Here is a 23,692-nt window from a genome sequence, read left to right on the forward strand (position 1 = left end):
CTTATTTTATAACCTAACTCCACTTTAAACTTCTCTGTAACTTTGTCCCTGATCTGTATCTTGGTCTTTGTGATGCTGTAACATTCTATAAGTTATAACTTTTAATGGAGCAGCTGCAGGTATTTTGCAGGGGGAGTTGAATGCAAATGCACGCCCCATTTTAAAAAACAAAGAAAAAAAAAAAAGGTTAAGAACCAGCGTGTCCTTTTTCTTCCATATGTGAATTTTTGCTCTACTTTGTGTTGGACTCTCACATGAGAGAAGACGATGACATCTGCTGTCGCAACGAGACAAAGTGAAAGAAAGTTCAAGCGGTGTGAATACTTTTGCAAAGCTCTGTAGGTTAGACAGAGGGATTATTATTATGTGTATATCTGATGAAAGCCATTGAGATCTTGAGAATAAACATGCAGTTATGGTCACATGAATAAAAGCGAGCATATTGTTAAATGATAATAACAGCAACAATCAGTGGGGAGATGGCTTGTATTCACATTTACACACACGCACACACACCTTCTTTTGAAGTATATGTGTGTGTATGTTGGCATGCTCTCTGTCTGCGGTCCCTCCCACATGAATAGCGCCAGGCCCTGTGCAGTCGACAGCTGTCTCCTTTGAACGCCCAAAGACAAAAAGCCTTAAATCCAGCGACCTCCCCTCTTTCATGTGTTCACCTGATACCACGATTCCTCGCCTTACTGTTACCCTTTCAGCGCCGTAGCTCCAGGCCGCGGCTCGTTGCCGCTCTGTATCGTCCAGGGATCCGTGACTAGTTTCAAAACAGTGCTTCATGCAGATCGACAGCTAAATGGCGATCAGGTAAAAAATGACGGCACGCCGTGCAGAAGTCGTCAAGACAGCGTGTTGTGGAAAAAGTCTTGAATTTCTTCAAATTTTACTTCCAAGGCCATCATCCTGGTAAAGACTCACTTACAAATGATTGGACACAGAGCAATTTTTCAATGAGGTTTATGCGAGGCTAAGAGACAGTTGATAGCAACAGCACACCATCCAGTTAGCTGGGCGAGAAAAAGGAGTAAATTCTGATAAACTCAGCTCTTATTGCAGCTGTCTAATCTCACACTGACATTTTCATACAAATACAATCTTTATTTTGGGGGACAGCATGTTAACATTTAAAAAAAAAACAATGTTAAATATAACTGGACTCCAAAGACACCTAATTTGACCAAGTATTTCTGGTCTAGTTTCTAGTGCAGTTGTATAATATTTCATCTCCAATAAAACAACAACAAAAAAGCACTTGTTCCATTGGCAAATAAATTCATTAATACCAAGACATTTTCCCATGTTATAATCTCACAGTGGAACTAAAACTTTTTTAATCAAAGTTAAGGAATTGTTGACTCAAGCTCTTATATCTTGCTGAAAAGTCACTTCTAAGTTAGTTTTGCTTTATTTCAGGTGCACTAAAATGTTTGCACTGGAAATTAGATCAACATTTCCTGGCAAGATTTTGTGTTTTTGCAGTGTGAATTTATCTTAAATTTCCGACTTTATTGGGTTTTTTTTTTTCTGAGAACCTTCTACTTGTTAATCCATGACTTCCTGTTTCCCTGTGATACAGAGAAAAAACGTCATTTAGTCATCGGCGCCCTGGGCCCATATTTACTTTATCACCAAGCACAACATGGAGCTCACCAAGTCTCTATATTGTCTACTAGATGCCAAACTTTTGTGTTGTGCACCATGCCAGTTAAAAACTAACACACCTTTTCTGGCCTACCATCACAAATGTAAACATAAAATATGTTCCTCTCATCTGGTGTGTGCTTGCTCTACTACAGAACAAAACTAGGCTTGTAACCCTTTGTGTTGAAGTTTATAGTCTAGGCCTTGGCTACCCTGAGCTATTTCAGTACTTTTGTTGCAATAGACCACTTTTCCTTTCTCTGTTTCTTTCTCCTACTACTCTCCAATCATTACACCCAATTATTGCTCCGTTAAGTGTTTTTTTTTTCCTGTCCTTTTCTTCTTTATAGATTATTCTGCTACAATTAATCCATTTTGAAACGTCTTACATATCTTTTACAGGACTGCCAGTAAATATGGAGGGTTCTTTATCTAGAATATTCATCAGTACTTTTGTTTACTTAAAATATAGTAATATGTGCTGCTGTTGCACCAATTTAACAAGTATCGGCTTAATTTTTTTAATTCCTCTTTTTTTAAACGAATGAACCTCAATGCTCAAAAGAAAAGGTTTCAATTTGGCTCAGGTTACAAAGTGAGACCCAAACAGATCTTCTGGTTTCGATGCCTCCCGTGCCCCTCATTCACTCTGACTAAAAAGCACCACAGATGAAAGCTAAAAATAGGGCAGTGTGTTTGGAAGAAGATCCGGGAGTCTTGGAAGTGTGTGTGATAACCTAGGCAGTCTGCCCTCTGTGTGTCCGTCTGCCTCCCATTCACTCAGGGTAATTAGAAAATCTTCAAGGCAGGAGCTACTTGGCTTTTTTATCTAGGTGTGTGTGGGCGTGTGTGTGTGCGTGTGTGAGTAGGTGTGTAGTTTGTGCATGAGGAGGCAGAGGCCCAATACTGTACCAGGCAAAGGTTTCCACCAAATCGTTCTTGCATAACTCAGTGAGCGATAACACCGGTGCATTCCTCTCAACACATATCACAGCTGGCAGCATCCTTGCTTCACTTTTTCCCAGCTCTCTTTTTCAATGCAGTCCGTCTGAGCCGGAGAGCATAAGGGTCCCACTGTGAGGGGGGACAGGAATTAAGCCGCCACTTTGGAGGATTCCCTCTGTGCTGCTTTGTTTAGCGGAGATGAAGAGATCTGGGGGATCGTCGGGGCAGCAGGTTACTGCGTTCATCAGGAGGTAGGTCAGCAAGGGTTACAGCTGCAGGTGTTCCTGTGTCCACTGAAAACCTTGTCCTTCCAATCTGATTTGAAACAGTCTGGGGAGACGCTTCTCCCGGAGACTCTGTTTCTATTGACACTTTCTTCTGTTTAAACTTTTAGTGGCTGCTTCAGTTTTAAAAAGTATACATATATATATATTTATAAATCAACCAGGCACATGTGAACCCCCTCGCATCATAGCTCACATCGTGTTCGGCATTCAAAGACACACCAAAGCCTCTCATAAAAAAGTTGGTTGGAGCTGTCAGACGAGTGGATATTTGATCGTTTCAAGTTGGCAAAATTAAAGTGTTTTTATTCAAACCTTGTTAAACGTGAGGATGTTCAATTGAACACCCTCAGTGAGCGATGACATTTTCAGCCGATGTGGTCCGCTTTCACACTCGACTTGTGTCAAATGAGCCAAACCCTTTGAAAAACCTGTTCCTCCGACTTGCCTGTGGTGGCGCTGCACCAAGAGCCACTGAAAGAAATGACTGAAAACTTCTGAAGAAGAGCCTGAGCGCTTCCTCTTTCACAAAATGCAAACCAAAACGTGGCAGCATCCGATTCTTAGCAGTTATAGGATTTCTTTTTTTGTCTTTGGCAACAGACCCTGAGTCATTTCTCCTGCTAGTGCTAGACTCATTTGTTTTGATTGTATTTACCCAGAATGCCCTGCGCCATAGTCTGGTTTCTGCTTTTGGAACAGTTTCTGGTCCGCTTGGCGTTCACATACGCATACGAATTGCACCAGAGTTCACTTCTAGGTTTTGAAATGGCTTACTTAACTCCTCCTTGTCTTGATGATTTCTTCAGAGCCTTGCTAATGACCTAATTAATCTAATCAGGTGTGGTGCAGCAGAGGCACTTCTAAAAGTTGGAGGGCAGTGGCCCTTCAGAACTTGAGTTTGACACCTGTGGTCTAGACAAATGGACTAAAGTTCGATCTAAAGGACTAAACAGTGTCATCCTGGACGATGGGATAATAGATTGTATAAACATGGATATGCAGGGTGCACGGGCAATAAAACACCACTATTAAGCAGTTTATATACACTCTTGCTTGCCAAAACACAACCTTTAGCTGCACTCCCATCACCCGATGAGCAGCTGGCCTCCATGGCTGCTGGCCTCCCATAGGCTCTTGCAGGAGAATATTACCCCTCTGTCTTGGTTTCCGATTGGCAGAGAGCGCTGTATGAATCGCCGATCCCAGTGTCTGGAAAGTTGCAGTGTTTACAGAGTGGCGCCCTGATCCAAAGGGTGTGTTTAGAAGGTTGTAAAGCTCAGACTGAGAGAGTCGAACGCGTTAATGTGTAGCTCTCCTCGTGTGGCGCGGTTGAGAGGCTGAGACGCTGGGGTAATGTTTAGGCCTGTGGACTTTGGTACTTATTTCTTTCTGATTCACACAAATGAGTCAAATGTGGCGATCATTTACTCACAGTGAGAGGCCAAGCAAACTCTTGAGGACAAACTCAGAGTTCTTCCAGGTTCAATTGGATGCAGGGTGAACAGAGGGGTGTGTGAAGTGCTTTAGATTTTTCATCCACAAGCTGACCTCCCTAGTTATGCAACATCAATACTCTATTTATGCTGCCTGTGTTGCTCAAAGTGAATTTAATTTGTTTTTTTTTTTTTGCTGTTTCACACTTTTTTTCATAACTGTGTTTTGGGTAAAGCAGAACTGTCCAAAAGTACTTAGTCATCCTTCTTTTTCTTATCTTCCAAGAAGTCAGATATGCTTACCGTATAATGTTATGAAGTGGTAATAATCAATCAATTATTCAGTATTAGTTGCACTCATTTTGGTAAGCATTGATATAAATAGACGTAAATATCTTGTTTGTTGCTTTACACTGTGTTCCAAATTATTATGTAAAATGGATTTAAGTGCCATAAAGATAAAATGTTTTGTTGTGCTATTAAACTTATAGATGGTATTGTGTGTCAGGGCTCTTTGAATCACTGTCATTAATTTCAGAGATCTGGGTTGATTAGTTTCTCTGCTGAGCTCAATTAAAGGAAATCTACTTAAGAAGGATGTTCCACATTATTGAGCAGGCCACAGGTTTCTAGCAATATGGGAAAGAGAAAGGATCGCTGCTGATGAAAATGATCAGATAGTGTAGTGCCATATAACAAGGTATACATGAAGCCATACATGAAGATTAATTTTCAAACAGACTTGTTCACTGATGACTGCTGTGCAACCCTGGATGGTCCAGATGGACGCAGTAGCGTTTTGGTGGTGGACGGCCACTACGTCCCAACACGGCTGTGACGTCAGCAAGGAGGCGGCGGAGTCATGCTTTGGGCTGAAATCATGGGGAGAGAATCATTGGTCGGCCCCTATGAGGTCATTTTCGCTGAAGGTGTGAAAATGACCTCAATAGGTCATAATAATAGTAATACTAATAGGCTTTGCATTTTAATTTGAAACAGTGCATTTTGAGTTTTTTATTTTTGGAAAAAATATTCTTCTGATGGGGAGCTTTATTCAGTAAAAGTTGATTTATACTGTAAAAGTTCATGACTTGAAAATTATACTGACCATCATTTGCATTGACCATTTAAGAAAATCTGAGAAAATGTCACTCGTATAATAATTTAGAGCACAGTATAAAAGCATCTTTTGAAAATAACAATGTATAAGCAGATATTAATGTTTCATTAAGCCCACATTTCCTTTGCTAGTTTTTTTGGTCTGATGAAATATTCCAATTTTAAATGTCTTGTTTTCATTTAATGTAAATTAAATGGAAGAAACTCATAGTTAACAGAAATAAAAGCTTTCAAAGAGCCATCTGTGTTTAATTAATCTATATAATGTGTCCCACTGAAATAAGAGGCCATTTCAATAACGTCTTAATGTACTGAATGTGTCTGATGGTCTGTAAAATATGGAACAAGTTTCAATAATCAACTGGAAAGTTTACATTTATTGTGAAAAGCCCCCACAAATGGTGCCAGTTTATTTGAAAAGCAAAACAAAAAGACTTTTTCTTTTCCTTTCAATGACTGTAATACAAAGAAACACGAAACAAATAGTTGTGGAATATGTGCATAACGGATATGCGCTACTCTGTTCTGGGACCGGGCTCTTCTCTGTTGTCTCATTTGTGTGCTGTTTTTTTTTTTTTTTTTTTTTTTTACACCTCTCCAGTTGCAAACACTTCCACACTTCAACTACAACTTCTTCCTCCATTTCTGTGCACACATCCAGGAACACGCAGACAAGTGTGTGTGGGCGTGTGTGTGTGCGTGCGTGTGTGTGTGTGTGTGTGTGTGTGTGTGTGTGTGTGTGTGTGTGTGTGTGTGTGTGGGTACGGGTGTGTGTGTGCACAGATGGCAGATTCAACTACAGCAAAGCATGTGAATAACATGTAAATATTAATCATTTGGAGCCTTCTACACTGCCTATGAAAAGTGTTCAGACTTTTTTTAAAAAAAGGATCTTGTTGGCGCTAGTGACGTTTTATGAGTCGTCAGACAGGAAATTGGGTAAAGAGAGAGGGCAAAGGTCATCAGGCCGGGACTCGAACCTGACCTCCATATGTGGGTTGTGATCTCTATCTGCGACGTCTCAGCACCCTCTTGAACATTTCCCCCTTTTGATAAATATTACACATCAGTCATGGTCAAAACAGTTTGGGTGTTTGGACAAAAGATTTACAAGACAAAATATTAATATCAAAGTGAAAACTGATTTCTACAGAACAATTGCAATTAAGTAAAAACTTTGAACATCCAAAACTAAATTTTATAAGCATTTTTATATTGCCTAATTTGGCAGCTGTGAATGATTTGTCTGTTTGTATGTGATATTTGAAGTCAATTTTTTCATAAAACTATTTAGCCATTTTTTTTCCCATTATGGCAAAAGGAAAATTTTAGATATTGAAAACTAGTGCACAAACTAGTTTTACAATGTAATCAAATCTTTAAATGAATGTTTTCATTTGACAAATTCTGCATTCAGCTTTGCAGTTGGCAACATCATCTAACTACAGCCGGATGCTGCTGTTTCTTTTGAGTTTTTCAACCACGTTGTCACTTTTTTGCCTACAAGTGAATTTGGTTCCCCGTTTCTCTGAGGCTCTGCGCAGCAGGCTGCAGCCTTCAAGACATGTCTGTGTTTGCATGTGTTTAGCTGCATGATGTTGCCCATCAAAACACAGCAGCTGCCCATACATGGTGGGATTCAGCCGTTCCTGATGGGAATCGACAGAGAGGTTTGAACGACACACCTGAGGAGGTGAAACCGAGCACTTAAGCTGTAAAGAAATGCTGGAAAATGAATGAATTAAAAATAAATAATGAAGAGGAAATCTTATTTTGTTGGAGATCTGTTTAGTTTTTCTGCTCACAGTTTAGCACAGAATGAAGTATTCCTTCATTTCTTCATACTTTGTCTTCCAACTGAAGTCACACTTACGCAGCAAAAATAAGAGACTTCAGACTCGACTTTGATTTGTATCCTAAAAGATTTTAGACTTGACTTGTACTCGTGGTTGGAGACTTGAGTTTTGGTAACAGTTTATGTTCAAAGTAGTGAAGCCAGTGAGTTAAACAGATACTGCAGCTTGTTGTGTTGAAAGGATGAGTTTGATTATTATCAATTGGATCACAATGACTCATAATAATATATTTATGTTTGCCGTAACTTCATTATAATAACCACATGGATGCCTCTTCAACTATTAAATGACTTTGGATCATCTATCACTACTAAGCCGTTTTTAACATAAAGACACCTGAGGCTTAACATTTCAAAATAAAAGCACTTTCGCTTTCATCCAATTAGACGTTAGCACCATAACTTACTTTACTATTTCTTGTTCATTATGTTGCAATGTATATTTGAACATTTTTATGATTAATTGAAAATAAAAGCTTTCTATGTAGATTTAGAAAATAATTTCTTTTAAAAAATCCCAAATTCTAACACTTACAGTGAAGAGAAGGAAACTCTCTAAACCACAGTAAATGTAATATCTTTCTTTGAATTAAATGTTTATTTATTTTCTTGAAGTATTAAATATAACATTTGATCAATTGTCATCATAATATAATCTTTTATCAGTTATTTTGAATGCTGAATTAAATGGTAAACGATTCATGCTGAATAGCTAGATTTGAATTCCTAAATATTCTGGAAATAATTTTGTCCTAAAGACAAACAGGAGAGGATTGGACTCTTTAAAATATCATAAATTCTTTTACAGGATGAGGAAGGTTTTGTCAGCATAAGGCAAAGTTTGTAAAGTGTACCCATAGTAAAACTCATACTCTAACCAGAACTTCATATATTACGTCATTTGGCAAGTATGGAGAATATAACTTAATACTTACGAGTTAATAAATTCAAAAGTTAGTTAAGGAGATCAATGCAGAAAGAAGGACTGGCGCTGTGATGTTTTTTTTTTTTTTTTTGAAGTTCAATGTCAGAGGACAGCTTCCTGCTTCCTGAACCAACATTGCATGCACTCACTCACTCACTCACACACACACACACACACACACACACACACACACACACACACACACACATGCACGGACAGACTTCGTTTCCCCCTGTTGCCTGTCAAACACACCTGCAGACCTGCTGGTGGGGTCAAGTTTCAGTCATTCACGGTTGAGACGTTTTAGTTTGTTTAGGAAATGAGAGTAAATGCTAACCTGCAGCTCGTCATTCATTGTGTTGGTCTTTAAACAGCGAGCTGGCCGCTCCTTCTTCAGGCCCAAACTTTAGTATTGTCCTGTTTTTAAAGGGCTTGTGTGTGTTTGCTCTTAGGGCATTATGAGGTGCTATGCTAGCGTAGCATCTCCAAACACACCTGTCTGTTTCGTCCAAAAGGCCTGCTGTTTGATCCTGTGTGATTAGCCCCTTGTAATGTGTTTACTGAGACATTAGCATTAACAGCAGTGACAATTGTGCTGTATTTCATTCAGTCAAGCTCTAATTGACATTAACAAAGAAAGGAGTGGCCAGAATGCCAGCCTGTTGTGTCTGTGAGGTAGTGAATGTAGGGAAAGACAGAGGCAGCACAGAAAGTTTGCAATATTTTGATTTACCAGATATATTTAGCATTGCAGTATGTAGCTTTTATAACATGCTTTATTTTTTATTTTTTTCCATATTTTTACATATTTGTTAAAACTATTACTATAGTATCACAAATATATGGTTTGAAAAATTGAGCTCCTCTACCTCCTACGTCCTGCATGAATGCACAGCTTTGGCAGAAACAGCCAATCAGAGACAGGAAGAGGACTTCCTTCCCTGCTATGATACAGATGGTTCATTACATCACAGCCTAATGTGGTGAATGCTAAGGCTAGTTAGCATAGTCACCAATGATGGAGGATAAACGGTTTTTCTGGGAAACAACAGCAAGTCGTTTCCCGGTCATTAGCACATTAAGCAGTGAGTACATGAGGGTGATTGACAGCTAACATGCTAACATGAGCTCCGTCTGCCAAACCGGCGGATGTGGAGGTGTGAAGCATAAAGGACAATTTACTGCTGTGCCTCAATTTGTATTTGAGGTGGTGACCTCTAACATTTGCTTATTTTATACTGTATGTTAAACATTATTTTGGTGTAATACCCCAAGATAATCACTGGCCCCCATTTAAAAAATTAAGCTCATTAAAGCCCAACACAAATCATTTCTCGTTTTCTTTCAGACCTTTGAGGCCAGACTAAAACATGTTTACACTTACAGCCCTAATAAACCAGATTTAGAGTTATGTTTTGCTCTCTTAGCTAATACATCCCAACTTAGCCTTCCTCTCACCATTTACGTTCCTCTCTGTGCTGAATCATAAAACACTCACTGGCACGTTTATACATCTGTTTTCCAAAGACAGGTTCAAATTTCAGTAGTCATTTATTTCAGATTGAAAGGTGGTATGGCAAAACCAACTTTAGTATCTATTCCCAAATATGTTTTGAGCTCCCAGAGCATTGGGACTCTGTAACGTAACACCAAGCAGAAATTAACCAAGCCATGAAGAGCAAAAGCTTGATAGACAAAAGACTAAAGCACTCTGAGCAAGAAAAAAGTTGATGCATGTTGTGTCCTGCTCGACCAGAGCATTTGGATAAGCAAATCCTCCACCAGAATTAGAGGCAGCCAGTATTCATAAGGTAAAGGAGTTAATAAAAAGCTAAAGCAATACAGTAGCACACTGCTACAAACATTTATAATACTTTATGATACAGTTCTGATTTCACTCAGAGCCTCTGCTGATCTTTTGAATTTTCCATTAATCCAAATCCAAGTTCCTGAATTATTGAAAAGGCTTCCACAGTGAACCAGCCACCACTCCAAAAGCAGAAAATGGGCCATAGTGTGGGGCATTCTGGGTGAATAAAACCAAAGCAGTTGTGCAAGTCTAACATGAGGATGGCTTGTGGTCTCTTACCAATGACAAAAGAGGAATCCAAAAATTGCTCAAATCTGACACTACTTCCTTTCTGCGCTCATGTCTTCTTTGGAGGTCTTTGAATCGTTTCCTTCAGTAGTTCTTGGTGCAGCGCCACCACAGGCAGAGTGGGTAAAGGGGGTTTTTCAAAGGGTTTGGGACATTTGATACAGTGTGAAAGCGAACCGCACCAGTTGAAAACGTAACAAATGGTGCAATTTTGGTCCCCAATCTCATAAAGTCTACTGGATTATCAGCTGTGAAAACACGTTTTCCGACCTATGCAGAGCTGCATGCTTGTCTCTGACTCACTAAAGCCTTGACTTGTAAATGTACACTGGATAATGATCAGCCTCTCCCACAGAGTGTGTCATGGGGTCAGTGTGCAGGGTAACAGCAGGTTGTGCTCATGATGCAAGACATGTTTGTGATGTGGAGGTTCTTTGGGGAGTCACGGTTCAGGTGAAGACACCATCAGGAAACAGCCCATTGGTACCAGTTACCAAGGAACACAGCCCCTCCCCACTCCAACATCTTCACATGCACTGCTTCACTTCCTCTGCAGGTCAGGGCCATGACAAAAACACGATTACAGACCACGGCAGGCACATTGGTGCAACTGGAAGTGGATAAAGACATTGGAAGGCATTAGATAAGTCATATTGCTGCCATGCTTGTAATGTGTTCTCTTAAGTTGCAAAGGCATTATGTCAGATGTCTCAAAAGATACAAAAGTAAACCTTGGCAATGCAGAAATTGGATATAAATAACATAAGAACAGGCAAAACAGGAAGCTTGTAACACTATTTCTACCCCTTGGACTTTCTTACACGTGATACAAACTTCTATGTATTTTTTGTACAAAGCAGTAGATGATTATAAAGTGCAAGGAAAAGATAAATGATTTTGAACATATCGAGTCAAAAACAGGAAAGTAAGACATTCGCATTCAGCACTCCTGAGTCAACAGTTTGCAGAACGACAATTTGCTCATTTAAGGCAGCAAGCCCTCAGCGGAGGGTCTCTCAACAGTTTTTCATTTATTTATTTTGCCTAGTCTTTCTTTTTTTTTTTTTTTTAAAAAAAAGAAAAATAGCTCAAGCTCAGTCAAACTTGGCTCAGACCATCTTTGACCATCATTTTCAAGTCTCCATCATTGCATTTAACCCTGGTCTTTAACTGGACCATTCTGTAAACATAATTTAATTAAAACTACCTTCTGTAGCTCTTGCTCTTTGTACAGAGTTGTCACCTGGCTGGAAGGTGAACCCTTGCTTCAATCTCTGATCTTTTAAAGTCCCTAACAGGATTTTATCCAAGAAAGTAAAACCAGGTCATGATGCTGCCACCACCGTGTTTCACTGTGGAGAGATGCTGAGGTATTGTTTTTGTACCAAGCTTGTCTTTCAGAAATTTGACCCATTTGGCTTCAGAAAACAGGGAAATAGTTCTTCCTCGAGCTTTGAGAAGACTTTAAATTTAAGGACTGAGTGTTTTCTTGGGAAGGAAAAACTTTTAGTTTACATTCCATCTTCTTGATCCAGACATGTGGAGGAAACAGGATAACAAATAATATAAAGATAAATAGATGTGAGAAATGTGTTTGTTTTTTGGTTGAATAGAACAGAATATCTATCGATGTTCAAAGGGTTTTAAAATGATCTTTATTTGTCATAAACTACTTTGTGTTTGTATGGCACATAAAATACAGATTAAATGTATTTGTGTTTGTGGCTTTAATGTAAAAAAAATGTAAAAAAGTGAAAAACATTCAGGGGTATGAATACTTGTTTTTCTGACAAAATACTGAAATCCAAGCGTATTACTAATGCAGATTTTGCTCCATATTTTCATATGATCTCATCACATAAAACTGTCATAGAAGCATTTCATTACATTGCTGCCTTTTGCTGCTAAATCACTGCTGGTAAAGAGAAAAAGGGATTCAATTAAGTGGGATTTATAGCCTGGGAAGATGCGCTGCTCTCTGTAATCCTCATCGCCAAATCCTCAAGCCAAAGCACATATCTGAGCTGAGCAGAGAGGGAGTTGAGGAGAAGAGCGATGTTCACCAATTGCACTCAAAAAGTAAAAGGGAGGACAAGAAGGCTTAGACGGAAATAAATTCTTTATTATGTTTAATCTTCATGGGGGTCAAACGACGTGAGATGAGTGGCAGCAATAAAAGAAGGATTCTTACAATGCTCACTGACATCACTTTAATACAGGTCAGCTTGGTCATTTTACACTTAAAAAAAAATGAAGAACTGGTCACTTTCTTGTGATCTTTTAAGACATTCTTAAACGTTTGGCAAACTTTTTACTAATTTTCTGTCCAGTCCTTTTAACTGGCACTGACAACATATAGTGTGGCTTAAAAGTGAGAGAATTAGTAAGAAAACAAAACAAAACTGTCAGGTGTAAAAAAAATATATTCATAAGTCTGACAATTTCTCAACGAATTTTCAGTAATAAAATAATTTATCAAAACAGCAGAGAGATTCGTCATTGGTTGATTAGGTCAAGTTTGCTGCAAACAAAATAATAAAAAAAAACAAAACAACAACAAAGTCTGTCAATATAAACTTTACTGTCGGTTTTTTGATAAGATGCTGTTATGTGCAAAGACGTGACTAGTCTTTGCACATAATTGATTTACTCCTCTGAAAATGGCCACACATGACTGAGAAATAGTGAGAAAGAATAAAAATAAAAATAAAAAAAACTGAAAAAAAAGTTTGGAGAATCTGGTTAAATATTATGGGGAAGTTTGGGAAAACAGCGAACCTTTAGCCATAAGTCCAAGTCTAAAATTGAAATAAACATTTTCTCATGAAAGATTTGGGTCTGTCATCAATGTAGGCCAGGAATCCAAACCTACACTTATTGTCTTTAGGCCAAAATCATTGCAAGAACAGTTCAAATTGATCTTTAAATCCATTAATTTTCATGAACAATTAATCTATTCTTCTTTTAATTAGTCTATTAATTCAGCATTTATAAAAGCAGTTTCATATTATGACAATTGGTCAATGAGTATGTTCATTAACCAATGAACATAATAAAAAAAGAACCTGAAGGAAAGATGTTAGAGCCCTTGTTCACTATGCAGTATATTGCACTTAATGTGGTTCACAAGGTTTTCTTCTGCTCACACATTATGTTCACATTTTCATTTCAGGCTTCTGTTCCATAGGTTTAAATATTTAGTATAAGCAAATATTGTGAACAAGAGTAAGACTTAAACTTCTAATTGAATGAAACGGGAAATGCTTTTATTTTAATATTTTCAGCCAGAAGTGTCCTTATCTTAAAAATGGCTTAACAGTGATAGATTGTGAGATATATTTTGTTCTGAAATGATCAAAAGTAATGTATCAGGTTAACCTGATTTATGTCAAAAGCTGTGACTTTTTACACATAGTGTAGATACTGAAAATACTGAAAGAATAAATTATAAACCTGCATCCAATGGATTCTCTAAAAGTGCCCTAACAGAGGGCTGTTCATTCGGGTTTTGGTCATGACTCTCAGCTTGGCGGTTAAGCAACAGACAAGGCAAACAGGTGTGTTGTGGAAGAAGACGTTGGTAATAATTGGTGTGCCTCACTCCATTTCCCTATAGCAACATGCCCTCCTCGGAGATTATGGGATACAACTCTTCCATCTGCACGCACCATCCCACCCTGAATCCTGCGGGGCCAATTACCCACTGGTGGTGGCAGTCTGCAAGTCGGAGCACGGCTGTGGCTGCTAGACCGCTGGCGTGCACACCGCTCCCTCGGTAGTTCTCTGGCTTTGTCAAAAATATATTCAGCTCTCTTCTCTTGTACACAAGAGGAGTCAACACGGATTTAGGCAAACAAATGTTGCAGTAAAACCCGTAGACACAAACAGAAACGAATATTCAGCTGCTATTTTCGTACTTTGAGGTGGTGGTGGATGTCTGCTGCTGCAGAAGACAGACCACTAATTGGCTGGAGACTTGTCAAAAGATCAGCGGTTGAGTTGCTGATCAGAGTAATGAGGGGCCTATAAACATCACACCTGGGCTAACTCCTCCAATTTCCTTGAAGACAATGTAAATCTCTGTAATTATCCTGCAGTCACCTGAGCAGAAGGGCAGGGCCGGAGACAGGTGGATAAAACAACATGAAAGCGCGAACATATATGCTGCACATTGAGTGAAAAGGCCCTAATTTAAAAGAAAAAAAATAATAATGGCAAAAGCAGCTCAGGTGATCTGCTCCTTTTATTTTTTTTTTTTAGAAACTGTTCGGAAGATTGTTTTGTATAATTAATCTTAGATGAATAATAAATAATATATACTGCACATTACACTATGGAGTTCCTACTCCCTGAGCGAAGCATCAAATGAATCATTTTATTAACAAGGCTGAAAAGACTTGGACTTTGCTATGACTTAAAGTTCTCAACCTATAAGCACTGATGAGGTGGTTTTTCCAGCCGTAATGAAATAGATGCATTTCACAAAACTGCAATGAAAACCGTGTTTTTCCACATCGAGCAGATCACATGGCCCAAAGTTACTACTGGTGAAAACGCTGAAGAAGACAAAAGGAAGTAGTAGAAGAATATAGAACGGATTTGTTGCTCCTGAGCCCCCGAATAAAATAAAGTCAGTGGTGGCTAATTGATGGAGAGCGCTAGCGCAGTGACTGAAATATGAATATAATCTCATGTAACTCTTTCCATCCGTCGCTACCATGAAATTTCAACTAACTTATCGGACAAGCTTATTCATGGTCATTTTTATTTGATTTCTTATTTAATGGAAAATTGTGTTTTTTACATTCGTCGAAAATTGAAAAAGATGTTCACACATTTGCCATGGAAATGCAGCAGCGCACAGTTCCATGTAGAGGTACCTTGATAGTCTGGCTTACAGGCCCGTGCAATACTTGACAAACTTTTTCACATTTTGACTCATTAGAAGCTGAAACAACATGAAAAATACATTGGGAATTTGTGTTATAGGTCAGCAGAAAGTAGGAAGTGGAAGGAAAAAGTTAAATGGCTTTCAAGTTTTTAAACAAAAATCTGAGAAATTAATACATAAATATGTTTGATTTGAAATATAAGCCCGTTCTTCACAAAGACAAAAAAAGTTCAATCTTTTTATGAAAATCATCTCTGAACACTCATCGCTGTCTTTGTCTCATCCCCATAACATGCAGCAGCCACCGCCGTGCTTCTCAATTCATATAAATAATGTCCATTTAAATATTGGAGCACACATAATTTCTTTCAGTCTTTCTGGTTTCAAATTGCTTGTCGTGTTGTTAGAAGTCACTGCTTTGAATCTATTACCACAAACAGGTGGCTGAGCACAATGATAGCAGCTCCACAAAGCCCTCAGGCGAGAAACATGATGAGTTTTAAAAGAAACAATGCATTCTGATTGGTCAAGTGACTTGAAAAAGTCCTATTTAAAATACATGTAAATATATATATATACATATACATTTCTATCTATTAGTCTTTACTTTGCTGTAGCAAACTCAGATTTCTGTGACTGTTGGCACTTTGAGTACAGAAACCAATTCACAGATTAATAAAGAAAACGTTTTAGGTTTGAAACACAAATTACAGTTGCCAATTGTAGGATGGCACAAGCAAGAATGTGAAATAGTTACGTTATTATAGTTATACAGTTAACATTTTTTGCATTTTACAAGTATATGATGAGACTACAACCTAATATAAAATTGAGACCTTTTCTGACTTTTGAGTTTGCAACACCTGTTCTATTCTGCATCATTATGCATTGTGTGCTGAGGATGGGAGGTAATGCTGGGTCAAAACACTTTACTAGCACCTGTTTGATATTCACATGAAAAAAGAGCCCTTTGTACACTCTCCCAGCTTCAGAGAGCGCTTTCTTTTGTGTTGGTAAAGAAAGCCCAGATTTCAAACATTAAATATTATTTCAGTGGTTAATCACAAACGTTTAGTAAATACTTTTCTGCAAAGTATTTTCAGAAAATTATTAGGAAAACTGGAGTATTACATTTTGTGGTTCAACATGCCGAGTTGAGGTTCGTAAAAGGACAAAACAAAACGATAGACTGCATTCATATGCACCGTTTTCTCATGATCCAAAAACAAACAAACTGTTTTAGACTTGAGAAATTACCAGAATTTAGAAACCTGAACTCATGTCCTTTTTTTTTCCAATGAGAAAACGGCTTCTACTGAATATAGTTTACATTTTTTTAAATTCCAAGCCAGTTCTTGAGAGGCCTTGTGATGGACTGGCAATCTCTCAAGGGTGTTGTAGCTCTGACTCATGCCCAATCACCCCTGCAGATAGGCATCAGCAACCCCCAGGACCCTGCATGGGTCAGCAGGTGTAGACAATGGATGAATGGAAGTTCATCAGAGGCTGTCTGTAAAAGTCAAAATGTTAGCAGGGTGTGTCTTTGCATTTGCCATGATTATCAGTTTAGCTTGCCACTCGCTAGTTTCAGTAAAACATCTTGCAGAAGACATACAGAACAGGACGGCGGTCACACTGGATGGACACTACAGTTTTGTTTAAGGCACAAAATTGAGTTTCAGCCAAACTATAGCAATAAGAAAAGGAGAAGAGGGCAGACATTTTATTTAAATATCTCCATATCAAATGATAATGGAGGAATTATCACAACAATCTCATCTGTTGAATGTTGTTTATATAAATGTTTGGCCTTTTAAAATCTTCCTTAACACTGGTTGATACAGGAAGTTAAATAAGTAACAATGTAAAGCTGCAGCAAGCAATTGCCTCATTGTTGTGGTATTTTTTAATTTATAGTCGCATTGTATTTTATGCTACTATTTATTATGAAGAACAAGGCTGCCAAACTTATTATCAGCAGTGGTCTTCAGTTGTCATACTTTATTGTGTTTAATTACATGTCCTACAATAGACATGAAAATTTGTATGATGCTTATTAGTTGAATAATGTCATCAACTCTCTTCCAATCTTTTTTGTATCTTGTTTCTTTGTGCAAACTGTTCAAAGCCCAGATCAGTATTTGTTTTTGTATCAAAGCAGTTGTAGACAGACTAAAAAACTGACAAGTAGACGTTACCCACAGAAAAAGACGTTTTTTCTTCAGCCTGCGTCTCTGAATCTCCTTGTTCATTTTTGGTATGTAACTAAGATCATGCAGGGCGCTACCAGTGCCGTTTAGTCCACTTTAATCCTACATAGTTCATTTGCCAGGTTGTCAGGTCAGGCCTCTTCTCTAAAAAGTCTGATTCATTTGAGGAGGTGTGAATGCGTAATCGAACTATGAGCTCTGATATGAACCAAAAAAGCAAACTCTGGTTTGCCTGAAAACCTTGGTCGCTGTTGTGGTTAGAATGCTGATGTGGATGCAAGCGGACCGGAGAGCAACCCAAAAGCATGAAACGAAATACGGAAAAGGGCATTCTGGGTAAATACAACCAAAACATTTTACAATTCTAATGCTAGCAGAAGAAATGTCTTGTGGTCTTTTACCAAAGACAAAAGAGAAATCCTACAATCTCTGAAGTCTGATGCTGTTCCAGTTTTATGTACATTTTGGAAAGTAGTAAGTTGCGCTCATGTCTTCTTCAGATGCTTTTGTGTTGTTTCCTTCAGTGGTTTCTGGTGCAGCGCCACCACAGGCAAGGGGAGGAACAGCCATTTCAAAAAGTTTGGTTCGTTTGATGCAGGGCAGTGTGAAAGCAAATCGCACCAGCTGAAAATGTGACAAGGTGTTAAAACACCAACTGAACCAGATGTTAAAACATCCAAAGATTAGAGTCATAAATAAGCTTCCAACAGAGGCTAAGTCATTTTAGTGGGAACTGTTTCTTGATCAACAGGATGCTGGTTATAGTTTGCTTCCAAGCTTGCATTATTAGATAAATTAAAAAGGACTCAATAAAAGTTTTTTGTAGAAAAGTTATCATTATGAATATTTTATAGAAGGACATATACATGCGCAACAAGGGAAGTCAAGTAGGAAATTTGATTTAAATATCAAATTAAGGAGGCAAAAAAGTTTCAGTTTTGATCTGCTGAGATCACCTACAGCCAATGAAAGCAGAACAGCGAGAGGAAAAAAAAGCCTCGTATTTGGATGTATATTTGCACTTCACTGTGTGAGGATGTGTAAGCAGGCAAACATATGTGTCTCTCTGTGTGTCTTAGTTTGGGTGTGGATCCTGGAGCTGTTGCTCAGCCTCGCTGATGGATATCCTTACGTCCTGTCTTGCGTGACTAGCTGCCTAGATACCCATCGGTAGCCAAATGAGTTCAGGTCAGGCCTCTGTGCTTCACTCCAAAACTCATTTGGTATGCAAATTCAAAGTCCAAACAAAGCCGACCTTTCAGGGCAGAGAGACTCACTACCTGTTCCCTCTGAAAGGGCCAGAAAGAGTTAGTAGTTTGTTAGAAATGACTTAGCTTGAACCTTATTGCAATCAATACAGAGGTTGCTGTTCATGCCAAGACTTTAGGATAGCCTGGTTCTAATTATTAGCAGTTTTTTTTCAAACTTCATTGGAAATCTTATGGTTTTCCAATTATATATATATATAAACTGAAAGAGAAAAAGAATAACCAGCCGACTGACAGGAAATGAGTATCAGCAGGTGGGGGAGGGGTCGGTGCAGAACCAAACAAGAACATCACTGTGGTGCATTGACTGGCATCTCATTAAAATAACTGTAGATGATGATGATGTAAACTTTTTGCTTTTTTTTTTTTAACTGACATACTTACCTTGAGATCACTCAACAACCCATTTCTAGTTAGCATAAGTTTGAGTGAAGGATTTCAGACAAAGCTATCAATCATAGTAAAGAACTAAAGTATAACTATGTGAGAAAAGTCATCAATAGATCAGTTTTTCTTTAGAAAAGCAAAACCATCAAACAAAATTAAGTCCACTTCTTTTACGTCTTTCAAATAGAAAAAAAGCCCTCTACTTCCATCTTTACCGCTGTGGTTCAGTAGCAACCTGTGCCACGCCCCACCAGAAATGAGATACGATTCCAGCATTGTTCTCATTGTTGAGGGTCTAATCCCAATAATTAAACCTCAGGACCGAAAGTTAACGCCTTGCCCAGCCAGCATCCAGTAACACTCAGGGCAGGCTGTGGAGGAAGCCCCCTGTTGGGCCCTCATGGGTCAAAATCCCCAGAAGGCTCTTTATCTCTGCCTCCCACCTACTCTGCTTCTGACTCCCCAAACTGACCTAAAGTTGCTGGTGCGTCTTTCTCAGGTTTTACTCACCTGCACTTTGTTCGGCTGTCGTGCTTGCTGTAACTCATCCGGGTTATTGTTCCAGGACAAAACGAAGGAGTATGTACTCAAGAAGAGGGAGAGGGAAGTCATGAGAGCAAAGGGCAGGTATTGGAGGTAGTGGGCTCATGCAGCTGAAAAGTAAGCTAAAGGGTTGATGCTTGACCCTTGAGTTGTGTCGGGCCTCTCGATTTATTTTCTTTGCTTAGACATCATGGGTGTGTTCAGCAGTTTATGTTGATGGAGGCGCAGTTGTTGTCTGAGTTGTAATACGAACAGAGGTCGTTCCCACAGAAGCTTGAGCTGACATCATAAAAAACACACAACAAGGTACCTAGGGGCTTATGAGGAGGGTGGAGGTGAGGCAACCAGCGAGGTGGGAGTCTGGGGGCAGGAGGGGTTTGGTGTTGGTGGCGTTGGGGGTGGTAGTCTTTTCTACCATTGGCTGAAGACCCATGAAGGACGCACCTGTGAGCGCCAGAGGCTAAGGAGATTGGCTGTGACCTGAAAATTACACCTGTGGGGAAAAGAGGGTGGAGGGGTGGGTCAGTCTACATGTAAACCAAGCCCTTTACAAATTCAGCCTCTGTCTTCTTGAGGAGCTTAACCGCTTCACACTGCCAAGGAGAGCTCATGGAAAAAAACAAGCGTCGCTTCGGCGACAGGAAGATAAGTGACGCGCTTCAAACTGGTTGGGTTTGTTCCGGGGCTTGGCTCATCCTCCGTCTCTTCGGCTGCAACCTACCTGAGAGGGACAGCTTTTTTTCTTTCCGCCCAGATCACCGCCCGAGAGGTCGACCGTCCTTCAGCGGGAGCAGGGAAGAGGAAGACTAGCCAACGGGGGCATCAAGAGCCCTGGTACAATGATGCCTCTTGTCTTGGGTTTCTGGCTCGGTGACCGCACCTGGGAAAGATAGGGTAAAAAAAAAAAAAATCCCTTCTTTGTCTTCTTTCTCGTCTTGAGGTTAGTAGTCGTCATGAGTTGTTGCTCAGCGACGCGGCAGTTTAAAACTTTTAAGAGTACTGCTAAAACTGCAAAATGTGTGGCAAACAAATGCGATTGTTGTACTTGGGTGGGATCGCAGGGTGCAGGGAGTTTCGATGAGAAGCGAAAATAATAATAATGTATCAAATTCCAACTCCATTTAAGCAGAGAGAAAGAAGAGGAAACAATAGGGGCTAACGCTCATTCCTAAACTGGATAGACCAGTTGGGGCAGGTAAAGGCAAACTGCCAGACTTGTCAAAGGACATGAAGACAGACGCTGACTCGTTCGAAAGAGCTAAATTTCTGCTTACGACGAGACATCCGCGGCATCCCGGTAAGACTCTGATTTACAAACTAGTAAATCAACAAACGTCGTCGGTGAAACTCACTTCTGAACATTTTTCCATAACCCATTAAACTTTAAAACCTTGTTTTTAGTTTGGTATCCTAATCTAACAAGTCGCTGCCTGCTTTTTTTCTTGGCTTTTCAAGATGGAGCTTACAAGCTTCATTCACTTTCTGCTGGGAAGTGGATGCGAGCCGGATGTAAAATGTCTGCTCATTCACTTTTCCTGCCTTTGAGGTACTGCTGCAAGTTCAGGCAGGGCAGAGGCTGAACACAGCAGAGAGTTTCCACAGTTTGGAAGGTGCATATTATCTTGCTGTCTGGGCTGCTGTCGAAGGCGCTACCAGGCGGACTAGCCACGGGATGTCGAGGGGAAGAGAAGGAGGGAAAATGGAGGGAAAATGTCGACCGAGTACTGTACGGGGAAGACTACGGAGCAAGGTGGAGGGTTGTGATTGGCTGAGGAGGAAACATTTGTTCATTTCTCTTTGTACACCCAAATAGCTGCTGGTCACATGAGTGCCGCCAACTCTGCTGGTTGTACGGCAGCGGAGCAGGAAGTGCAGGGCAGAATTTTGACTCGTTGTCATTTAAGCTTTTGGGAGGCGGCCTCAAGTTGAAGGTGTTTGTCAAAGCTTGAGCCACAGTTTGAATTCAATTGGAAGTTTATCTCTTATCACCTGAGAAGGAGAATTTAAAGCGGCAGTAACCCTGACACAGAGGTGTATGACTTAGCATTATGTGCCTGGGGCAATTTTAAAACCCTAGTGCAACAAGTTTACCTTCTTTATTAGGGAAGAATAGTGATTATGGGTTATTATTCAAAATACTAAATACATTTGAGCTCTTAATCGAACTCAATTAAAAAAAACTTTATTTATCTTCAGAGTGGGAATTAAAGTTTGGTTGTGGAGCTTAAATGAAATTAAGTACAAGATAAAATAAGATTTTTAAAAAGGATTTTATGTTACATTTGGTGCCTCAAGGGGGATGACAACAGGAGGCTATGATATGATGTACACAGCAGATTGAATTAGTCTTAAATATTTCACTTTTCACAGCTTTTATTCAAAGATATACATTTTTCCCCAAATAGCAGGAACAATAAGTTTAGTAGTAAAATAGAAAAAAAATTTAAAAAATGAAACTTTACAGAGTAAAAACTGAGAGAAAAAGTTCAGAGTTTTGAAAATTTTTGTCTTATTTTAAATATTCAAATCAGTTCAAATACAGAGCTAGTAAGTTTAAGAGAGGAAATGGGGGTGGAGCAACCAAATAATATGTAAAACCAACTCCATCAATGAATATATATATAAAAACCAGCACAATAAGTGGCACCTGTATGATAACTAGTTCTTTGGCCTAAATATCACAGTAGCTGCATTGGTCCTGCTCTGAAGGGCCAATTAGTTTGCGATGAGATAAGGCCGGGAGTTAAATAAGGTTTTGGGTTTCTCTCTGCCATTGTTTTCTCACAAAGACAGCAACTATTGATTAAGGGCCAGGCCGGTTTACCTATCGGGTTGTTCACTTCGCAGCAGAGTCACATTCCAGCAGAGAGGGCAGAGTTACCTGATCACGCCTCACGACCAACAGGCAAAGAAGTGAGGGTAGTTGCTGAGACTCCCACTGCTAGGAGCGCCGTGATCAACAACTGGAAAGAAAGCAAAAAAAAAAAACAAAAAAAAACAGCAACTCTGCAGAATATAGCCGCGAGCAGGAGAGGAAGTATCTGGACAAACTGGAGGACAAACTGGTAGGACGTTTGAGTGGGTTAGGGGCAAAACAAGCTGCTACTCTGTTCAGGTACAGATCAGTTCCACTGCTTTGTTACCTGCTTGAAATTTTCTGGGCTCACCCTCTTCTTCATATCTCTTCCTCTTTTCTTCCTCAGAGCGGCCTGCAGCGCTGGTTTATAATGCTGATGATTAACTAACTAAGAGTCTGGGAGAGCAGGTCTGCTTGACTTTCTCATTTCATGGGGCCTGCCTGGCTGGAGGGAAGACGGAGCGCTCTCAAGCAGCCGGCTGGAAACTCAAGATGTCTGTTTTGCCTCTCTTTCTTTTTCAGCTCCCTCCCTCCAAACATGTTTTCTTTACTTTGGTTTTGTTGCATTCTTTCCGTGGGGTACCTTTCACGACGGTAAGGTTACAGGTGCATTCTCTGTTTTCCTTCTCCACCTTCTTTTTTCCTGAAATTTTCCCCTCCCTTACGCCCTTTCTTCTGTCTCCTTCGCCCGGTCTTCCTGAGAAACATTTGCATTGCATTACAGGATGATTGAAAACCAGTTTTTTTTCTGATAGAAAACTGCAATTGTTTGACAACTTAAACAAGGAAGTAGGGAGACGTCTATTTGATTGTTTGCCATGGGAGAAAAGGGAACTTGAGGCTAAAATGCAAAAGAAATTGGAACAGACTCTAAAAATGCCAGCGCAGGGTGTGAGGACTTCGCGCGTCGTACCTGTGAAAGATCCGCGTTATTCAGTAAACGAGGGCTGTTTTCTGTGACCTTCTGCGTTCGCGCCGTTGGCTCAGGTCGAGCCAGACAGCATTCCATCGGCCTTTCATCACACGGCAAACACAAAGACAACGGACCGGGAGTACTCAACGGAAAAAACTGGGTGGAATAAAAGGGGGAAAACAAAAAAAGAGACAGTTATCCTTCTCTTTCAGCATATGTCGAGACAGACCTGACAAAAGCACCAATGCGAAACGCAAAGCTTAATCTCAAAGCGCTTCGGCTACAGTAAGATATGTAACCCAACC

General features: G+C 39.6%; 1 protein-coding gene across 1 annotated transcript in view; it reads left to right on the forward strand.

Annotated features, from left to right (window-relative positions):
- The first annotated feature begins 2,794 nt into the window (after positions 1 to 2,794).
- ttll10 (tubulin tyrosine ligase-like family, member 10) overlaps positions 2,795 to 23,692 on the forward strand; it is a 40,436-nt gene continuing 19,538 nt past the window's right edge. Inside the window, exon 1 of the mRNA XM_055048559.1 lies at positions 2,795 to 2,852. The gene's annotated coding sequence lies outside the window, so the exon portion shown is untranslated. The remainder of the gene's footprint in view (positions 2,853 to 23,692) is intronic.

This window comes from Poeciliopsis prolifica, unplaced genomic scaffold (genome assembly GCF_027474105.1).
Source record: "Poeciliopsis prolifica strain line A6 unplaced genomic scaffold, Auburn_PproV2 SCAFFOLD027, whole genome shotgun sequence".
Lineage (NCBI taxonomy): Eukaryota > Metazoa > Chordata > Actinopteri > Cyprinodontiformes > Poeciliidae > Poeciliopsis > Poeciliopsis prolifica.